Source organism: Halyomorpha halys, unplaced genomic scaffold, assembly GCF_000696795.3.
Source record: "Halyomorpha halys isolate HHAL.00 unplaced genomic scaffold, Hhal_1.1 Scaffold603.1, whole genome shotgun sequence".
NCBI lineage: Eukaryota > Metazoa > Arthropoda > Insecta > Hemiptera > Pentatomidae > Halyomorpha > Halyomorpha halys.
Window position 1 is genome coordinate 725,511 of NW_027104911.1, and position 23,457 is coordinate 748,967.

Here is a 23,457-nt window from a genome sequence, read left to right on the forward strand (position 1 = left end):
AGAGAGAGAGAGAGAGAGAGGGGAGAGAGGAGAGAGGAGAGAGAGAGGGAGAGAGAGAGGAATTAATTATATAATTTGACTAGTTTTTCTATATTCTACTTATGCTAAAAATTGAAAATGGGGATCCCAACTTACAAAATATTCTCAGCGCTCTCCTATACATATAAATGGAATCTGTTGAAGTATGATGATTCCTCAGGTCAGATAAATTCTTTCAGTTTTATAATCCTCATGAATTTCCGTAAACCCTGGAGTATGTGGATACCAGAGGAAATAGAACACAAAGCTGTGTTGGGGATTAACACAGGTGGAATAGAGGCAGGGTCGCCATTCGTTGCGAACCATTATTCAACCAGTCGACAGTTCTCAATTGTTTCGTTACCATTTATAAAAGCTTATGCCATCGTTTAAAACCCAACTTCTCCCTCCACGTCGTCAGTCTCAATTCTCTCGCCGGATATATTCCAAAGAACTATTTATAAGAGGAAAACAACAGTCTGGAAAGCATGCAATTGTGTAATGGGTTAGTTAAGTTTAAAAACATTATTGGAAATGAATCATATTTTGTTTTTTTGACATAAATAAAATAATTCATTTCAGTTTTATGTATGAATTAGTGTATAGAAATGGTGTGTTCAGCAGAAATTAGTGGAATCTTACATTTATAATAAACTAAGTACTTGAGCTCGATCGTATGCCGCGTTTATGATGGAATTAATATATATTAATAATATCATTAACAATAATACGATTTTATTTAATAAATCATTGAAATGTTAAAATATCAAAAATGTAAAATGTAATACAATAAAAGAGACGTAAGGCAGATTTTTACAGCAGATTAAGTATAATCTGGGTTTTACTCTGCTCTTTGTTCTTTTATAATGTTCTCTTCAATCCCTTTAGTACGGAACCTCTTACAGGGATTACAGGCGGCTCACACAGAATCGTTACGAAGTTCTAGAAGGTAAGAGACTGTGTCGTCTAAAAATTTAATGAATGACCTATCCACTAACCTGATATAAATAACTTTTGGCTTTCGGCTTAAGTGAAAAATGTGAAAAAAAAATCGAAAGAATTATAAATAACAAAAAATTTAAAACCATAACAAACACCGTGAATTTTCTCAAAATAAGTTTCGATGAGAAAAGCATCATATTTCTAGCTTCGTTTAAAATTATTACGAGATAGTACAACTAGTATTAAAGTGTTTTTTCACATTTTTAGTATAGTGTATTTAAAAATCGTTATGGGTTAAGTACTTTTCGGTTATTATAGTGGAAGACGCCAAATTGTTTGAGATTCATGGCAATACACTTCTATGAGGTAAAATATAAAATTATGTTAGATATTTGAGTCTGGTTCCTTTACTTCAAAAAATATAAACCTGTATCCAAAAATAAGTATAATAATGATTTTGGAAATAAAATGGTCTTACATAAAGTAAATAATACCTTCAAAAGAAAAAGTTCGGTAGAAAAACTATTTATACATCGAAAAACATCCATTATACTGTTAATTTCAAATCAGATACAAGAAATTTGAACCAGTTTTATGCTGAAGTGTTAATAAAAATTTATTTGTGACTATAAATTTTTTTTGTTAAGATAAATAATTTACATTAAAGTTTTCTAGGTTTTTAAAATACTAATATGAATAAATAAATAAATATAATGTGGATATGGCAAACCTGAGATGTTGAGGTAGGTGACACAATATAGATATTGTTGATGTAGTGATAGAGTGAAATAGACATTCTAAACTAAATAATAATAAGTGAAACTGTGATAACAGTACATATTTTAGCCCATAATGATAACAATTAATTTATTAGTACAAATTGTTTCCCAAGGTCATTGATAAATGATAAAATTCGGCAAACATGTAATAGCCTGCAATAGTGTAATAACCAATGTTAGCTGCGATAGTGTGAATAAGGAAGAAAATTTATATTTTCAGAATGTTTTTAAATTTTTTTTTTAATAATTTATTTATTGTTATTTACAACTGTATAAAATATATGCAACAAGTAAATTTGCGGTAGGTGACATAGTGACATTATACAAACATGTGGAGAATCTACCCATTGATAGAACTCCAATAATATTTCTAGAGGAGAAGATATCGAGGCCATCTTCTTTTCAGACGCCTGGGAGCATTATTACGTAATAAAGGTGATGCGAGGTTAGAAACAAGTGAATTTGGGTGGTTGGGAAGGTTATCATGGAAGGAATGGTATCTGGTTCAGGCCAAATCGCCAACATATGGGACATTGAGGTCCTGATGGATGACTTGATTTCAGACGAAGTAAGGAGCATTGCGGATTTAGAAGGATTTTGGACTGTAAGGATTGGATTCGAGAGGAATTAGATGGTTTAGTGGATCCGCAAAGCTCAACTTCGTATGTCCAAATAGGCCTTATAATAGTCACGTAGATCAGTATTTTGTAATGGATTGGCAATTTAAAACTTTTGTCTAGTAAATGTTGTAATAGTCGGAATCGACGAGCAGTTTCCTGTATTTTTAGTATTGTATGAGGAATTCATGTCAGTCGTTTGTCCAGATGTAGTCCTAAGGAACGGATCAGTTCGACAGGAATAAGTGGGGCATTGTTAATGGATACTGTAGGGCAAGAGGTCATGGGCTTACGACGAAGGATAAATGTGATTTGGTGGGATTTATTGGAATCAATTTTAATCTTCCAGTTTTAGCACCATTCTTCAAGGATGGTGATGTGGGATTGGAGGGTTTGGGATACATTATAAGGATCATTGTTCACTGACAATAGACATGTGTCATCAGCATACGTGGTAAGGATAGTGTTAGGATGGGTTGGGATGTCAGCTGTGAAAACTGTATAAAAGATAGGACCAAGGATACTACCCTGAGGTACACCAGCAGACTGACGGAATAGGAATGAATAAGTGCTATTGTGATTTATTTGAAATAATCTGTTGGAGAGATTAGAACAGATAATCAGGTATCTCCCAAGTATGTTGGGGGTAGGAATTTACGGATTTTGTATAGCAGTCCTGGGTGTCAGACTCGACCAAAAGAAAATAAATTTAAATAATAATTTTGTATTTTTAAAATAAAATTTATAAATAAACAAATTTATAATGACTGGAATGTAATAAAAATTTTGGTTGATAGACTCTTGAGAATGACTAGAACTGCTGAAACGTGGCAGTTTAAAGATAATAAGGGTGAGACTATATGGATATTTTTGTTATAGCTTATAGTAATTATTATAGTTAAATTTTATAGGTTTTTTAAAAATTAATATGAATAAATAAACTAAATTGATGTAGTGGTATAATGAAATAGAGATTATAAACTAAATAGTTATAACAAGTGAAACTGTAATAATAGAAGATAATTTAGCACATAATGATAAAAATTAATGTTTTAGTGTATGTTGCAATAGTGCAATAACCAATGTTAGCAGTGATAGTGTGAATAACGTAAAAAGTGTTTTCAGAATGTTTTTAGAATTAATTTATAATGAGCAGAATTTATTAAACATTATTAGTTGATAGATCCTTGAGAATGGCCAGAATGGCTGAAACGTATGAGTTCAAAGATAATAAAAAGTGTGAGACTATGTGAATATTTTTTATAACTTATTATCCGGACAGTATTTCTTTATTTGGTTGCTTATCCATGAAGAAAAATTATAATAACTCAAGAATATAAATTTCTTATTTTATTAATACACTAAACACCTTACAATAAGAATGTATATATTCTCGTAAAAAACATAGAAAGTGCCTTGATAGGTAGTCATAAATAAAAACAAAGCTTTTTGCATAACTTACTATTTTTATTCAATGCTAATGGTAAATTATGTTCAATGTAAATGATTTTAAAATAAAAATTTCTTCATTGTAATTTAATTAATCAAGTACGTTTAAAAATATAATTGAAATATTAAATTTATTTGTTATATAAAACTTCTTCAAAATAATTATCAGAGAGTTACGAACTCGAAGCTTTAACCATATTAACTAATTTTGATTTCTCGAAAGTTTAATAATGTTCTAACCTTTCCCTGATGATTATGACCTTCATTAATTTGTGAAACTAGTAATTAAGAGAAACATAATTCATGGGACGTACCGAAAATGAAATTATTAATTTGAACGTCTAAGTGGTAATAAAGAACGTTCTTGGTCATTTTGAACGAGCAAAGGTTAATAGCTCGCGCTTGAACGTCTCAAAACACCGAAGCATAAAATGAACGAAAGTTTATTAAATGCCGGTAATCGAATTTTCCCCAGCGGTTTCACACCAAAATTTAAAATTTGTTTTATGGTAAAATCTCTTTCCAATACTTTCTCATCACCTCACTTATTAATTAATCATTTTTAAAACCGTTTAACCAACCGAAAAAATGAGTGTTTTTTATCTCACGTTTTGAGTATAAGTTAATGTCTTAACCTTTTATTAAAGATTATGAACTTCATTAATTTTTGAAACTTATAATTACTGTAATTTTTTAATTTATAATTTAATGTCATTTAGAAAAAGTACGTAGTCAGTTACATAAATACTGCGCTTTTCTATCAAACTCCACTTCGTTTTCATTCATAAGTCAATTTAGTTAGATTAAGGTGTTATTAAATATTTTGCAGAACTAATTTATTCCATTATAAATGATTTTTAATAATCATTTTATCTATTGATAAATATTATAATTTGCTACAACGTTGTTGAGAAATAATTAATAGTGATAAATTTAAATGAATTTATTACTATTACATAATAGTAAATAAAATCTGTAAATGTATATACGAAGAAAGAAAAATAAATTGAATATAATCAAACAAAGTGCGTGAAGAAAAAAAAGGATAAGATAAAATAAGTAAATGTTTGATCTAATATAACAATAAAAAAAAATCCATTATAAATAAAAATAAAAATGTTTTAACAATGATAGTTATAGAATACTGTTAGAGTTCATCTTCTTTACTTGGATAAAAGAAATATCATACAACATGGTTGTATAAAATAGTTTAATAGTAAATAACTATTTTATTTTTTGTTTGTATTCAATAGCCAGTTTAGTTTAGAAAAAACATATTAATTTTGTTTCAAAATATAAAAACTGTATCTCTAGAAACAATCTTGCTTTTAGGAATAAAATTATTGACCACTTTCTAATTCCTTAGCCTAGAAATATGTAAAACCAATTTTTATGTATCTAGAAGATCTTCTAGATTTCATTAGAGATACAGTCGCTTTGCATAATTTATTGAGATAAAGCAAACGATAAATGTTTAGTTTAGCAGTTATTAAGGGCGCCTTGAAGGTAAAATAAGGGTACTCAACTGCTCGAGAGACACTACGCTATTTATTTTTCATAAAATGATGTTTGAATGCCGTTGCTATTAGAAAAACGGTTTTGAAGTAATTTTTATGAACCAACTGTGAAATAAAAAGCTTCTTTTTATAAAAACTAACAGCTAATATCAGCAATTTTATTAATATTTATATTTACTTTGGGGGGAGGTGACGATAGAGCGAATTCAAAATAGATGGGATTAATTTAGTGAAGATTTTTTTAAAAATTAGGTACGGTCTGTTCCACATTATACTGATATCGACCGAGCTGTATACAATGTTGAAGAACTCTTTTATTGGGAAGAATCGGATTTTTTTTTTACCATGGTAATAATTTCAAATATCCTTTGTTACTAATGAAAAATTCTGTTTATTAATTTTTTTTTTACAATTTATGGATACATTATTGTAATTTATGGGATTTGTCCTATGAGCCAAATCAAAAGCATATTCCCTTTTTCAGTTTTCTTTCTTGTTTTTTCTTGGCAATATAATGCTTATCTGACAATCTCTTACTCGAATGTTGGTGAGTGTGGGCCTTGGTCTTTTTCTTTCTATTCGTACTCCTGTCTTTCTTGGCCACTTCCTGCTGTTTACAGTGAATTAATTAAAAGCATAGGGAAACACAATTTCCTTGCACCGTACACCATACTTATGGTGACCTATCAGCTGACAGATCATCCACCGTTCTGTATAATTCGCATAACAATCAGATAGGAGGGGAAAGGTTCAGGGATCAATTTACCTTATCATTAATTGTCGGTGATCATCGACGAAAGCGTATGGGATTCATTAAAAAAGATAACAAAGTCGATTTCGCACGATAGTGTCATACATTTCATATGAATTCGGTATGAAGAACTTACAATAACCTTATCAATTTCCACCAGATAAAAATATTCTAATTTAACAACAAGTGTAATGAAAATTAATATTTTACAATAAAAAAATATCTCAACTAACTCCTTCATTACTGGATAAATTAAATTAATTTAATTTACACCCAACAAGCTAACTTTAAGTTCAATATAACATTGGTCATTACAGAGGGAAAATCCTTAATCCACTATCCGACAACTTAATTATCCGGCAACAGTGTGGTAATACTCACATTATAGGCTGATTTCCATTATTTGCTAAAGTGTCTGGAGGCAGTATTAGTCGAAGCAGAGAGGTTGGTCTCTTGTGTACAGAGCAAACCACTCAAGGGAATTAGGACAATCACTGCTCGACTAGCTACTATCAAAGTATAACAGGAACACTCCCTACTCTTCTGTGTTCAGGCGTAATAGGCGAATAGGCGAAGTAAAGAAAGTAAAGTAGGGTAGGCTTTACTTTATAAGTTTATTCGCAAGTATTATGATTATTTGTTTGGTGAAGTATAAAATTATAAAGGTATAACTTACTCTACAGGTTTATTTAAAAGTATTATGATTATTTGTTTAATGAAGTATAAATTATAAAGGTATAACTTACGCTAGAGGTTTATTCGCAAGTATTATGATTATTTGTTTAGTGAAGTATAAAATTATAAAGTACAACTTACTCTATAGGTTTATTTGCAAGTATTATGATTATTTAAATATTATTTAGTGAAGTATAGATTTTTAAATAGTAGAAATCTGTATACATCTATCTGTATGTATCATTAAACATAAAAAAGTTAGTTTTATTTTTTTTAATTTGTAATATATACAGAAGAAAATATAAATGAAATACACAAGTATTTCATGTATTCTCATTCAAGGCATAATCTTAATGAAAATACACAAAGGATATATTAGGCTTAACCAATATCGATTAACTAGTAAACACTATAATAATCAAAATTCATATTATTTTGTTTAGTACATTTTAAGGTGAAGTGTGAAAACCTTAAGGTGGCTACGTAGGCTCAAGCATACAAAATCAAACTTTTTGTATAAGGATGCAAGAGACTGTTTATTTAGTTTTGTGCAAACATTATCCTTGCACAAATAATTATTATCACTATAATTGTTACCGCAAGAGAGCGACATGTTGATTCACATTTCTTATTAACTTGACTGTTTGACGTTATACTCTTTTGTTAAATTTTTATATACACTTATCTTTTTTTTAAGTTCGTTTCATGTATTTGTTTTAGTATAATTTTTTTTATATTTCCCGTTTAATTTTTAATTTTCTGTAACGTAGATATGTACAAAAAAGCTATCAATATTTCTAATTACTCGCTTAAAATTCATTATTTAATATTTTTGAATATTACTTTTTTATTAATTTGTTTCCCCTTTTAATGGTGTTATGGTATTATCTGTAACTGGTACCTATATCTGTAATTGTTTTTGTGTTTGTATGATTTAATATCATAATTGAAAATCTGGTGTGCTCACCACACAACGTTCACATACTGCACTACTTTGAGATGAAATAAATTCCAAACATTTCTTTATTTTTAAGGATAGCAACTTTCCCTTATTATTTTTATGTATAAATAAGTAAAACATCTGACTATAGTCAGAATAACCATGGAAACGTAACCAAATAAATAAATATACATATGTAAAGAAAAAAAAATCAACATTGATTTGCAAGTTACGTTTACAATTACCTTCAGGCTATTTCCTTTCATGTCGTTTCGAACTGAATCAAACGGTTCACTAGGCTTTGTGATACGGGATAAAATTTACACATATTGATATTACTGGCTTTGTATTTTTCTTAAATTTAAATTTGATTTGTCGACAAATTAAAAAAAAAATCTGTTTTAATACGGTGTAGTTTTTAATAAAAACATTTACAAAGAAACGTTTCCAGTTCTTAATAATAAAAGAGATTACAACTATTCATCGGTTACATGCTTCCACAAATATAAGTTGATTTGTTTTTTAATATTGAATTAAAAACAAAACAAAAATGAAATAACTTATACTAACCTGCATGAAAACGAAACAGATCTAAAACTAATTTTTAGGTTTGTTTCGTTTTCTTTTTTTTTTTAGGTGAGTAATCATTTTGCAGTGTATCATACTTAAACAGCAGGCAGAATAAATCCAGGGATTTCACTCTAGAAAATTTTATCTGTTTGTTTGTTTGTTCCTGATTATATACGAATCACTACTTCATAACTCTAATGGTTCAATACTATATTTTCATTATCCATTTCTCAGTTTTAAACTAAACAAAGTCTTGTACCTATATAAAACTAAGCAACGTTTTTTTTATACTACTCAACCAAAACAAAAACATCTAATAAAGCTTTCTAATTTAGTAGATTAGGAAGACGATTTGTTTAAAAAAAAAATAATCGGTCGAGAAGGGAAGAGAAATAGATCTCTTAACCAACTGGTGTAATATACCTAACGTAGTAGTAAAATTTGAGAAAACAATGGTAATGAGAATTTATAATAATTTTTTTCAGATAGTAGTTTGTTTCTTGTGTTCATGTTTTTTTTTCATCATGGACAAAAAAATTTTCTTGAAAGACATGTTTTCAAATATTGGATTTCATTCGAAAAATATGAAGAAAATTAACTTAAAATATAATAAAATTTATTCGTAACCCTTGAAATATTGGCGATACTAACTCCAGCTATACTGATCTATGCACTAGATTTATTTCACTACAACATGTAGTCTAATGTTACTGTGTACATTGGATCTTCCACTATGAGCTTTTTCACAAAACAATTAAGATTGACGAAATTCGACCGATGAACCTTACAAAATAATTGTGAAACTGCTTCCACGTGTATGAAAATGAATTAATTATTATTTTCCAGAATGACATTATGGTTACTGCTCCGTTCCTATGGGTTGTTGTGATGTTTAGAGTTTTTCCTTAATAAGCGATTTATCTAATGCAAAGAGCCTTTTTCAAATCTGACAGATTATTCCTGAAATTATCGCATAAAAAAAATAATAATAAATAAAAAATCTATGTATTGGAAAATTTTATTATTCTTAATTATACTTTACTATCTACTATACTAATTACCGAGATCATGAAGTTAAAATAGTTAAAATTTAGTGAAGATTCATTAGTTTTCGCAATTAGCTGTCACAAACAAAAGGTCTTTTCATATTGGTATGGTGCATGACACAAATAAATTTATTTAATTTAGTATATTAAATTAATTTAAACAAAATTAAATCAAGAAATACTATAGGAAGTAGTTAATATATTTAGAAGCTTACAAGAGGCCTATATGTATGCGATGAAGAACTAGCCCGATAACAAGGACATTATTAGAAGATGCCGTGGAGAATTTAATAGAGAGGCGGCTGACCCTTATAACCATCTTAACCATTACCAGGAGGAACTGGGGGCGACAGTGTAGGACCACCTTCTAGGCTCTGGATATTGGTTAAGGAATACCAGGCTAGCAGAAAATAAATCCGAATTGAAGAATTTATATTAATTACAACTGAATAATTTCCAAGGGTCCTCTAGGTTATGGGGAGAAGATACCAATATTTTTCTCCGGCAATTGATAATAAAATTTTTCAAAGAAAGAAAAATGAGGCAACTGAAGAATAAAGAACATTATTTTATGTTTTAATATAATTACTAAATATTATAAAATTAACAGATAAGTACTAACTATCTTAAGTCGAAGTATTATATCTAGTAAAGTGCAAGAAAGGAAACAAAAGTTCAGGGACAATATAGCACTCTCATCATTTTTTTTTCTATAAGCCCTCATGTTTTTTGTTGGTAATTATCCTTTTCCAACATCTCTTCATTTCTAATAGCTACATAAATACCTACATTAAAAAAAAAAAAATGCTTTGTCGATTGAGGATAAAATCTATGATATGAGCCATTTTTCAAACTTGTGGGGAGTTAGTTAATTTTAAGCATGGGTAAGTGAAAGTAGTAGACAGCATTTATATTAGATTTCGATGAATAAATTAAATATTAGAGCATTTGTACAAACCCTAGTTTTGGGTCAAAACGGGCGAGGTATTTTCGAAAAATAGACGTCTAACCAGAGAATGGAATTATAAAATTTGAAAACCCATTTCACATTAATATACAAGTTTTAACCAGTTTTGGGCTGAATCGGAAGATTCACTTTCATTTTCATATTCATTTTCGACTTTGATGACAAACATTAAAATCCTACCTTCAGAAGTGAAGAAGTAAAAAACTATAAATAATAAAATTATTTTTCACTTATTCACGTGTAAGGTCAACAAAAACTATAGACAACATAAATAAAAAGTATGTGCCAGTATTCTGAGATCCATCATGAACAGATTACTCATGACTCACCAGTTCTCTAAACTGCATTAAGTATAAAACTTTACAATTATAAATTTCGAGTTGAAAACTAAGAAAAGGTATATTTGTTGAATGAATTTCAGAGCTATTTAAATATTAATGTAAAAAGGTTGTGATAAACAATGTTGTAGTAAAACAGTCCATACAAATTGAAATCGCATACTATTGCTTAAGCTGTGTTACCTCGTAACTAAAAAAATAAAAATTGTCGACAGCATCTAAAAACAACAAAAAAAAATGCTTCATTATAGAGAAATATCTAAAAATGTCCCTAGTTCTAAAAATAATAATAATAATTAAAATAAAATAAACACGTATCCTACAAAACAATGGTTGTCTATAATTAATACATGGAATTTTCATTATTTTGTAAAGCATTAAAATCCTATTGTGTAATAAGTATTAAGGAATCACAGCTTAAGCAACGACATATTTAATAGTATTGTTAATGTTTTTATTAATTTCTTGTAGAAAAAATAGCGAATAAAAAATTTGTATATTTCCTAGATTTATTCTAGCATTAACATTTGTAAAGAGGTTTCACTTATGCGATTTACATTTTTTTAAGCTATCACACAGGTGGATTCAGGATTTTTTCAAAGAAGTTTTCAAAATAAACACGTTCTAATTAGTATGAATAAATTTGATGTAAGGAATCATTAATGAAATGAGATGAATATAAAATATAACTCCTAATGTTCCTCCAATGTTTCAGAGTCTAAAAATAGATAAATAATTTCTTAAAATTGTCAACGACTATTTAGAAAATCCTTCATTACAGCAAGTAACAACCTTAAATTAACAATCAATTATTTTATAATTATTATTTCATCATGATAGTTAAATTCTATTTAATGTAGAACATAGTAATTATACAAGTTAATTTCTGTTCTAGTTCGAAGCAGTATTGGAATTCTAAAGGATTAGACAGTTCAAACTAATTGCTAATCTTGACAGCTGCCTTTGAAGGAAGACTATTTGTCTGTTTGTTATTTCTCAAATATTTTAGTGCCACCTGCTAGTTTAGACTGTTAGCAATTAGGATATAATTTTATCCTAATTGCTAACAGTCTAAACCTTTGAAATGGCAGAACATAGATATTTATTATTTAACTGAGTTCTAGTTTTATAAAGTATCTATCCTGCTTGTATTAAAAAAATATAAAAGAAAATTATTATATTCTTATGGACCATAGTAGTCTAATGGGTTAAGGGGCTTGCAATAGTAAATTAAAGGAAGGAACGCAAATGTGTAGTCAGTATGTGGATCAATGACCGTCTAAAATGGATGCTACTCATGACGGTAAGCTATCACCCCTCCTCTTCCTTGGTTGTGTTATGTCGTCAGCAAACTAGAGTCAACTTACATAGATCGGGCAAAGGTGATACTTGATGTTTAAAAGGAGGCACAGGAGAAGAACGGAGGTTGCTTGGCGATCTGCTTTATGGAACAGCCATAATCCATGGATCTAAACCGAGTAATCACTCACCTTAAACCTGAGTTGAAGCTCGGAACGAGGCCCCAAAGTGATTATGGATCCATGTTTATGTTTATGAGCAACGTTTAGTCTGCCGCTACACTACAGAAACCCCATGGTTCACAGCAAAGTGAGGTTGGGCTAGCTCTCAAGGTTATCTGTGGTCTTGTAAGCATCACTTTATGTAAGAACACTACATTGCGTGGCCAAAGATTCTCATAGTATTATTTATGATTCCAACCGAGATAAAGAATAATTTTTTTATTGATCGAAATTTACAACTTTATAAAAAAAAAAAAATACAATAAGTAAATGTGCTCTATGTTTCAGAACACATGATAATCTTGGAAAGGAACCACCCAATGGTAATTCAATCATTGCTTTAAATTAGACAATTTCGTGGCCATCTTTTTTTCAGACATCTCGGAGGATTACTAGGGATTGTTAAGGATGAGGGATCAAGAACCTATGGGTATGATTGAGTAAAGATTTTGGAATGAAAGGAGGTATGCCTATTTTGGGCCAAATCTGTAACGAATGGAATGTTGAGGTGTTTACAATTGAGTTAATGTGTGACATAAGAAGGAACATCAAGAATTTTATCAAGGATTTTGAACTGTCTACAGTTGGATACTGGAGGAATTTGGTGGAACCATAAGCTATAAATGGAAAGTTTATAGCGTTTGTCAAGTAGATGTAGTAATCGAAATCTACGAGCAGTTTTTAGTCGTTTCAGTCTAGTATGGGGATCCCAAGTAAGCCTCTTGTTAAGGTGGGGTACTAAGTAGCGAATCTGTTCAACAGGTTTTAGTGAAATATAAAAAAAAAGATATAGTAGGGCTGAAGTAAAGGTTTACGACGGATAGTAACAGTGATCTGTTGGGCTTTGTGAGAAAGAATATCTATATAAGTTTTTTAATGTTTAGACAGTTTCTAAGATACTATTATTTATTACATTTTTAATAGAACAATGGGTGGTATTATGTTAGAATAAAAATCTTTACGGATTTTTTGAGTGATAGTTAATACCCTTATAGTTCTGGTAAGAATTCAAGTTAACACCTTATTGAAATTATCTAAAATTTCGTATTAAACCTCATAATCTTAAATTAACTTTCAAAACTTTTTTAATGAATGAAAGCTTTTTTTTAATACTGCTTCCACCAGATTTTTAGATATGAATCATTACGCCAAATCATGTAGGAAGAGATTATAAAGAAATTTCATCGACTAACAAGAATTTCAATTATACCCTTAAGCAATTTTTCAATTATCAGTTAAACAAGCCATGGGGCCGAAGTTGATAATTTTCTGCAATCACAATCAAATATTATTATATCTTTATATGTCGTAACAAAATTTGAAAAAAAAAGCCATAATGTGCAATATCATCATGAATTGAGCAGGTAAATGTCAAAAAGGTAAGGATACAATTTTACGAAAAAACCTAATGTTTGAGGATGAGAAGAGGACAATACTCATTAGCGTATTTATTTTAACTTAAAATTGCATTTATAAATATTCAATTTGTTTAGTTTAGGAACGACTCGATTTCACCTCAAAATATGTTAATAATATATTTTATAATATAATGTCCTTCAAAGTTTGTTTTAATTTAAAGTTTCTTATTACATTGTCGACTAGCTAATTGGTTTTCAACTACAACCAGATTATTTGGGTACGCGATATTGTTATACCAACTAGTAGTAGAGCCCGGAGAAAAAAAAAATTAGTTATTTCACTGATGCGGCGAGAGGGATGCGCTGGAATCTTTCAAGTTCTGCTCTACCCCTCACGCGTGGGGGATAGAGTGGGCTCAGGTCAATTGTGTAAATATTGCATATAACAGTGTAAATGTGACTAGAGATTATATTGTTTTTTTTTTTTTTACATACACATAGTTTGGTTATGTTCACTTTGTTTATTCTTCTGTTTGTATATATTTTACGAGAGAGTTTTTTTTCATTCATTTATTTATTTTTATTCTTATTTTATTTTATTTTAGAATGAATCTGATCATTCACCACTATTACCTATTGCCCAAAACTGTGTGGCAGATTGTAATATCTATTAATAAATAAAAAGTATTAAAAAAAAAAGTTATTTCACCACAGTTTTTGATTAATTTAATGAAAACGATTTATGGTTTGTACTCAAAATTTATTAGTCTACCATGTATAGCTAGAAGAAATAAAAAATGATCTGTGTTAAAAAAAAATTAATTTTACGTTCGGAGCTCTATTTCTTTACAAATCACCAATAGTGTCATAAAAAACCTCATAGGACATCATTTAAAAAAGAATAAATTTTCTGAAATATTAGCCCTAAAAGTGCTATTTACGTTCAATTGTTCAGACATATACTTTTTCAAAAGCAACATTTCGTAGAAAATGTACAAACAAGCTGTAGTAGGTGAATTAATTTTGGGAAATCTATGTTTCAGGATCCAGATCCCTAGTCTATTCATATTAGTTTATCTTTGGAGAAGTCATTGTTTTTATGATACTAAATAGTTCATATTTATATGAAAATATGATAAAAAAAATGCCTAATGTTAGTTGCTAATGGAAATCTATACGTCTAATGGTTCTTGATACATAGATTTCCCAAAATTAATTCATATGACTACTGATTTTTCAGTAAATTTTCTATAAAATGTTCTTATTTAAATAAGTATGTCTCGTGAACTATAGAACATAAGTTGCTCTTTTAGGGCTCATGTTTAAGCAAATTTACTTTTATTTAAATAATGTCTTATTAGGTTTTAATTTTAAAGATATAGCTCCCAATCAAAAAAATATATATATTTATATAACTATGTTTTAAACAGTCGCCATTTTTTTGTTCTCTCTGAATTTTAGTTGGCAGATTGATCAATTTTGACTACTAACTATATATAGTTTTCATTAAAGTAATAAACGACTGGGGTGAAATCACTGAATTTTTTCTTCTATTAGCTCTTGTAATAAATGTCTTTCGCTACAGGTCCTCTAACCCGTAAGTCGTAAAGACAACTTAAGCTTTTTATCAACATCATTAGATAGTTCTAGTAATATTATAACCTTAATACTAGAGTATTATTAGTAGCTTTCAGTTTCTTAAGGGGCAAGATACAACAATATTTATGTTTACAATGTGTGCCTATACATAAAGTTTCTATTTGTTAAGATGTTTTCCCAACAAGCAACGGGACACTTATAAACCTGTTATCGTAAACGTTTCGTATTAAAAATTATACCGAACATATATTTCATATAGAATTCAATTAATGAGGAAAAAACAATCCGGAAAGTTTATATTTATCCTATGATTAATTTCAAAAAAGTGAACCACATGAATCAACTAGTTGCTTCAAATGAATCATTTCCTGATGTATTGATTAATCACGGAATGGAAATATAATGTTGAACATTAGTAAATACAATTATTTAATTGTAAAAGGTACATTTAAAAAAAAAAAATTAGTTATAAGCATTAGTGTCTTTGTAAAAAAGTTGTCATCATTTTTTATAATGTGTTTCATTCAGATTCATTCAAAATGCAGACAGTTTTGTCTGATATAACTCTTTTTTGTTTCTTTAAAAGTATTTACAAAAATATTCTTTCGGATTGTATTCATCTTTTAATACAACAAAATAAATGTATACAATGCTTATAATGGGATATGTTCATTTAATTTGTAATTATTAGATACATTTTTTTTTACCTCCTTTATTGAAAATATATAGATAACAATATTAATATATATCTGTATATAAATATCTGTATGTAATGGTGCCCTTCCTTTGCCATATGGCATTACAAGGGGTTGAGTCCGCTGAGGGCGGGGGTTACAATTTAGCCCCAAGAGCCGCTGGCCGGGGGTACAAGAACGGGGGGGGGCCTAGATACAGTGTATCTACTGCATTGTTATATTGATTTCACAGATATCAGGAGACAAACATTAAAATAAATAAATTATAATAAGGAAAACAAATTAAGCAACTTTCAGGGGGCAACATTTGTAATTTTGATAATTGTTTTACAGCTACATAGTGAGAGCGATAATATGGTGATATAGAAAAAACAAAATTCATTAGGATAATAAAACACAAAATGTGAACAACATACGCTGTTTTATGTAATATATTTTCTAGCAACTGGGATGATAACATGATAATGTTTTCTGAACGTTTTGAACATTTTTTTACTGTTAAATACTTTATATAAATATAATAAAACGCATTACGTTGTATTTAAATATCGTAATAATTCGAATTCGTAAATCTCTCTTGAAGCACGCAACTGAAAATTAAATATGTATTTCGAAACTCTATTTTGAACATTTCCATCTTGAATCTATTATAAAAAGAAATTAAAATTATTGAGATGATAAGAATATGGCAAAACTTATAAATTTGATATTCCTTCTTTAGATAAATTTAACTTATTTCCAATTGGGAATGAAATTAGACATTTTCACCACCAGAGACTAAAAGAAGAATTTACTGCCAAGCTATTCGCATTCCTGATTTCTAGGCAGAACCATGTAAACAGAATAGAAATAAAACAAGAGAAAATCAGCAACCTGTCAAATCTTAAAAATAAATAAATAAAAAAAGATAATTTGAACTGATCCAACTATTTTTATTTGCCAACTTCACCTGTTTAAGAGAACAATATAAAAACGAAAATAAACTAAATGAACCCAGATCTACAAACAGACTAAGCAGGAGAGTGAAGTCTATTGAAATACCCCGGCACTTCATAGTAAGAATAGCAACTGATTACGTCGGAAGAAGTAGTTTGCTTGGATAATGTAATTTTGTTTACACGATGAAGCAGCTTCCCGACTTAATACCTTTTCTGAGAAAGGTATATACAAATCAACGAAAATATAGTAACGAAAAGAACATACAAATCAACTGCACTATATCTTCCTAGGCTATAAAATAAAAAATTTAAAATTATATATTAATATTGTCTTTGAAATTTAAATAGGAACTTTGGTTACGTTGAGATAGCAACTCATTATTGAGTTAAAAGTGGTCTTTAATGACCAAAAAACAACTAAAAAAATTTGTTGAATTTTTTAAAACTCATTTCAGAAATTTTATTGAATTAACAAGTGTGATTAGTTAAAAAATAGATAGAGACTTGTTTCATTGGGAAAACCCGACAGTTATTAGAACTTCAGATATTGCTATATAAACTCTAACTCATGGGTTAAGTGATGAATACCTAAACATCCTCATGTCAGTAGCAATCTCTTGCAACATTTTTTTGTTAGTAAATACGAGAATAAAGCTTGTAAATTTGATTAAAAATCAGGAAAATCGTCTTTTTTTTATAGTATTGCAAAAGATTTACGAAAGAGAAAATTTGATGATTTATTTATTTTAGGCAAATTTGATTGGCATAAATTGTTCGGTTTCATTAAAAAAAAAAACACTAAAGACTCAATTTTCAAAGCTCTTCAAGTTTATAATCTATAATAATATAAAAAGATCCACTTGTTGAAGTATGTAGCTCATTTTATAATCTTCAACATTTCACTAGGTAAAGTTTCTGTTCAGCCATATAATTTTCGATTTACTACTACTATTAATAAAATAAAGTGTATTATTTTCAGTCATTACTGAGAATTTATTAGAAATACACCACTAAACTGCTAACTGTCCCAGTCATATACAGGTGAGGCTGCGTAACTTGAAAATTGCTTGATTTTCTTCCCTGTGAAGCACTTTTTTGTATTTTGTATTTATTTATCTCACACAATTTAATACTATCAATGTAAGTTAGTTGATACTATCAATGTAAGAAAGATTGATTTGTACACCCTCGAAGCTCCTAACCAAACCAAAAAGAAATAATTAGTTCCATAGATGGAACAAATAAATAAATGAGGATCGATCATTAAAACCGACCTGCAACTCTTGAAGTTTTCTACAAATTGTGGAAAATTTAAATAATAATAACCTACAGCCTCATTAAGGATCAAACTTAATTTTTCTGATAATGCTGAATATATTTATTTTGAAATGTTTAGAGAATTTAGAGAGATGGTAAAATACATTTTTTCAATTTTTTTTTTGAATTTCGGCAATCAGTTAAATTCATTGAGATTACAAAAAATAAACCTGTACTAGGGAAATGAAGGGCGTAAAATAATTATGAAACCATTTTTTTTTTTTAACTAATTTTATTAGGTCCCTTTAATAAGTTAGTGTCTTGAAATTTAGAATTGTTTAAAATATTTAAACAAAAATTTAAGATTATTTAACTGTTTAATTGAAAGGTAAAAGAAAATGAGTGCTAAAATAGAGTGCGCATGGCCTTAATAAGTATTTTATTCCAATTCTGTTTAAAAACTAACAATATTTTTTTTTCAAGTTAGTCTAAAAAATGTACTTTTCCATGAAGAATTAAATTTGAAGACATTAAATTTGTTTTTCACGGCACATTCAGGTTTTTTTTTTCAAAGATATCATGAGATAAATTACCAAGTTGATAATGTAAGATGTATTTCAGTCCAAGGTAGGCGAAGTTTAACTGCGTATGCACAGTTAATCAAACTCACTTACGAACTTGCTCCTATCCGGTGAGAAGTTTGATTCCTTCCTATGCGTACTCATCTGATTGATTAGCCGAAAATGGCTATCGTTAGTTTGGTAACAAATTTCAATTAAATTTTAAAAGTAAAATTTTTTGAAAATCGTTTACCCCAAATGGAAAGAGTAAGATTATAACGTTTTTTTTATCATGGATTTTGATATACCACGATAGGCTAGACTTATAAGGCTAAATGGAATTTAGAAACTTAGATTTAAAAGTTTAGAGAAGAGTCATGTGAAATCAACACAGGTTCTGAACTTCACATCTTAAATTTAATCAAGTGTCCATTGGAAATTGGATAAGTAAGAAATCGTACTAAGATAAGCAACTAGTTTCGAATTACAAACTACACAGTTCCCACAAATGAGCCCAAAAAAAGGTTACGGAACATTTTTGAATGGTTGTTAGAGCTTTTTTATATATATTTTAAAGCATTCTCCATCTGTTTTCCCGTGATAAGCAACGCTCCTCCAAACGCCAAGCAAGGCTAAGACAAGAAAAATTTCACAAAATCAAATTTTAAATTTTATTTTATTCAAAAACTAGATATTTTAAAATTGTTAAATTTATTCTTTGTGTATAAAAGATTGTTTTAGACCACAAATAAAATATAAATGTAGAATGGAAATGGTTTAGTTGTTACAAAAATCTGAAGTTATTTTTTCAAAAGTCTGAAGATCCAAGAAGAAATGAGATAGTAGATTTTGAACCTTTATTTTGTACTGACTTGACATGAAATTTACCACACCATTAACACTCTTAAAGAGGTCATTAGGCGAGTTTAGTAAATTAATAATTTAAGTTTTGTTATTTATATGAAACCTACCACATGAAAACTATTATCTTGATAGTCAAAATTGATTTTTTACTTAAAATTTGTATTATATAATAAATTCGAAGTTTATTTTGTTTTAAAAAGTAAATTCATTTATTAACCAAAAAATTTAAACAATAATTTAATATAAGACAGTAAATACTTTTTTTTTTAAAGTAAATAATTTTTTCTGTAAAAAATAATAATAAAAACAGAAAATTTTGTAGAAAGAAATGCTCAAAATTATTAATATTTAACCATTTTTCTCCGATTAACTCACCGCACAAGGACATTATTTTATAATAAATGATAAATGATGCTATATAATTTTTTGGGGTTTATATTCATTATTATTGTTTTTATTTCTTTGAAGAAGGAAGCGGGGAGAATGACAGTGGATGATGGTGGAGAGGGTTGCTATGAGATTTTGACCTGCTATTTTGCGTTCCCTGAGCCTCCGCCAGAACTGTTCCGCCTTCCTGACAGGCCATCCTGACTCGACTTTGGCCGAAAAGCTGCGGAAGAAGCGGTACTCCTTCGGCGAATCCCCCATCTCGGGGCCAGCACACGGCCACTACTGGAGCCTCTACTCCAGTCTCCCTCCGCCTCCTTCGGAAGGGCATGCGCCGCCACACCGCTCTTCTTTTACTTCCGCTGGAGGCTGGTGTTCCGGACGTTGGTCGTCATGACCATACGTCTAGCGTAATTTCGGTAAGTTCATAGTTTAATTCGTGCAATATAGTTCGTAGATAGTGTTAAAACAATCCCGAAAATTATTATTATTACTATTTTAATTTGCATTAGAGGGAGAAATACATTAATTAATTTTAGATGGCTAATACCCACATACTTATGAAACCAATATTGGATATAAAACGCTAACATATATACAAACATTATACAAAAGAACACTCGGCTATCTTGGGGGAGTTTTATTTTGCCATCATATATACATCCATTACTCATTTGTATATATTTATTTGTTTGTTTTTATTTTTTCTCTAGGAGGTCAGGAAAAAAAAATATTATACAAAAATACCTCCTATATGTACGTACCAAATACCCATTAAAATCTTTACAGGAGGGTACGAAAAAAAAAATACTAAACAAAAATATAATTTTTTTTGTTCAGCTTTTTCATGAATAGCAAAATAAAAACTAAATACAATTTGATTAATTAATACGATAATTATTTACTAAAGTATTTACGTAATGGTTTTTAAAATTTAACATGACCTACATATTTTTGAGACTTTAAAGAAGTCTCCTTATCAAAAACATATTTTTGAAAAAGACAAAATCATTCATAGTATTTTCAACATTGATCCTGCAACAATTTAGCATTAAATAAATACTTGTTAGTAAGATGTAATTTTATTAAACCGTTATAGTTTTAAATGGCTGTCAGATTTACTACGAGCAGCCTGATGAAGACTAGAAATTCTAGCCGAAACGTCGGAACTATTAAGTAAGTTATTTCAACTCATTTATGTTATATTTTGACCGCACCTCTCCCCCCCCCTCCCACCCCCTCGCCCCAACCATCTTCTCCTCATATACGTTATAGTTTTAGATTTATGTCACCTTTGCAACGTAAAATATTATCAAAAGTACTTTTCTGAAAATTGTTAACATATGAATTATTCAACCTGTCAATTGAACGGTGCATTTAGAAAATTAATAAGAGAAAGTATTGGCACAATGAATATTTTAGAAATTAATTTTTATTATTATATTTTATAGTCATCATAGAACTCACAAATTTAAGAAGCCAACCAACATGTTTATGAACTTGGATTTATGAGCTCGAGGTATTACTTTCCTGTACAGAAGTGATAGAGGGTGATTCTCAAACGGGCCATTTTCAAGTCCCCCTTGAATAAAATGGTTTTCAAGGATCACAATGCATTCATGCTTTTTATAATACGACTCCACGTTCAGTGGAAACAGTTCTTTCTACCAGACATAATAAATTAATTTTACTGAAATGTTTTTCATAGTAATTCTTAATGCCACGTCTGTTCAAGAGCAACATATTCCAATTCAAATACATCTTTATTTCCGTACAGGTAGGATACGTTTTTACTATATCGGGAGTTGAAAGCTTACAAAAAGTATTCCTTTTAATATGTTTTAATAACAATAATGTTTTAATATGTTAGAAGAAGCTATAGAATATTTTATGTCCTAGATAAAAATCACCTTGGACAAAGCAAATCCTTAACTAAATGTCAATGACAGTATTCTGAAATGTAGCAGTCCTTTTGTTTTAGGTGTGACGTCGGCCACCAATTTACTCTAATTTCTTCCACGATAGCCGTCATAATAAGAAAAATTATGTGAGCACAGTTTGAATCATTATTATTGTGACGATATAGTTAATGTCCTTTAGTTCCTTAATTTTTTTTTATGTACTTAATTAGGATCCATTGTTTCTTTATATTAGTTGTTATCCTAATAGAGTTGGAAACATTTACTAATTAAACAACAATCCAATGAATTGTTTTTTATAGTTATTTCTTCCATTGTCATGTCCGAGTGTGCGACTAATGTTTAATGGCTTAGTATATGGCATAGTCGTAGTATCTTTTTAGCTACAAAATGGATACAAATTAAAATTTTATTTGTATATTTTGAGTTTAGGTATCGCTTGAGAGTGGTTTCAGCTAAGAGCTACCCTAGAATTTGTTTTATATTTGTATTCCTTTTAAAGAATATTCTGACCTGAAGGTTGCCCATTAGGAGGTAATAAACCTACACCACTACTGGATATAGAGAGAACTTTGTGTTTTTTTTATATACTATTTATAAAGTTAAATGAATATTTAAAGTTTTCCTTGGATGCTGAGTAAGATACATATCAGATATCTTCTTATCTTAAATAACTGCGCAAGTTCTATGACACCTTCGTTATTTAGAGCGCCTGTTTTAATTTAAGAAAGTCATGGTTTGATTTCATTTGATCACACCAGAGGAACAGAAAAGCTCTATGCTCGCTCGTTTACAAACAGTGCCTTGTGCTGTTGGCGGTAAACAAGAATCAACCAAACTCTACAGTAGTAAAATCCAAAATGAGAACGACACAAGGCAGAAACAAATCGTAACCAACAGGAATAAATAGCTCATTACTGTTTTTGATAAAAATATTCTGTGATTTACCCGTAATTTTATGTTATAATTCATAAACTTTTTGCATCATTGTTTGATTATTTGACCGTAAATATGTTTTTTGTTTTTTTTAAATTTTATGTTTAGTTTTTCAACAATTTTTATTACTAATGTTAATCGGTTTAATATTATTAGCATTATCGAACGGACATTTATTGAATAAAGTTCCTCTCAGTAGAAATAATTTCTTAATGTTAAACTCATTATTTTTAATTCAAACAAAATATTTATTTTTACTAGATCATGTTTATGGTAATTTTTAAAAATAAAGTAAAGGAGGTATAGAACTATTTACATTTTTTTAAACTTTGGAGCAGTCTTCAAAACATTGTTATTTTTTTTCTCTATTTCTTTTTTTACAAAACTAGTCCCATGAATTCTTAATAATTTTTTTTATATTTCTAAAAAACGGATAATTTACGGGATATCGGTAATATTACATATTTATTGTTATAGTTATTGATCAGTTAGTCAGTAAACTGATCAATAACTGTGAATAAAATTAATTTTTAATTTAATATGAAAAATAGACAAAATAGGGTAGTGGTGGGGACTGAAGTTAATGACAGGCAGAATAGCATAAAGGTTTTTAATCGATGTGGTTCTAAAATTGTATTAAGATTATTCTTGAGGTTCGCCGAAATTTCCGAAACGTCGGAAGAAATATAAATGTTTTAGAGACTAAAATTGGATAAAATTTAAAAAATCAATTTTGCATACTTGCGTTTTTCACTGACCGCACCTGTAATCATATTATCCTCAGTCAACAACTAACGTATCGTGAATTAAATATA

The 23,457-nt window shown here is 29.1% G+C and overlaps 1 protein-coding gene across 2 annotated transcripts in view; it reads right to left on the minus strand.

Moving 5' to 3' along the window:
- cv-c (crossveinless c) overlaps positions 1–23,457 on the minus strand; it is a 713,946-nt gene that overhangs the window by 419,075 nt on the left and 271,414 nt on the right. The gene's annotated exons all lie outside the window — the stretch shown is intronic.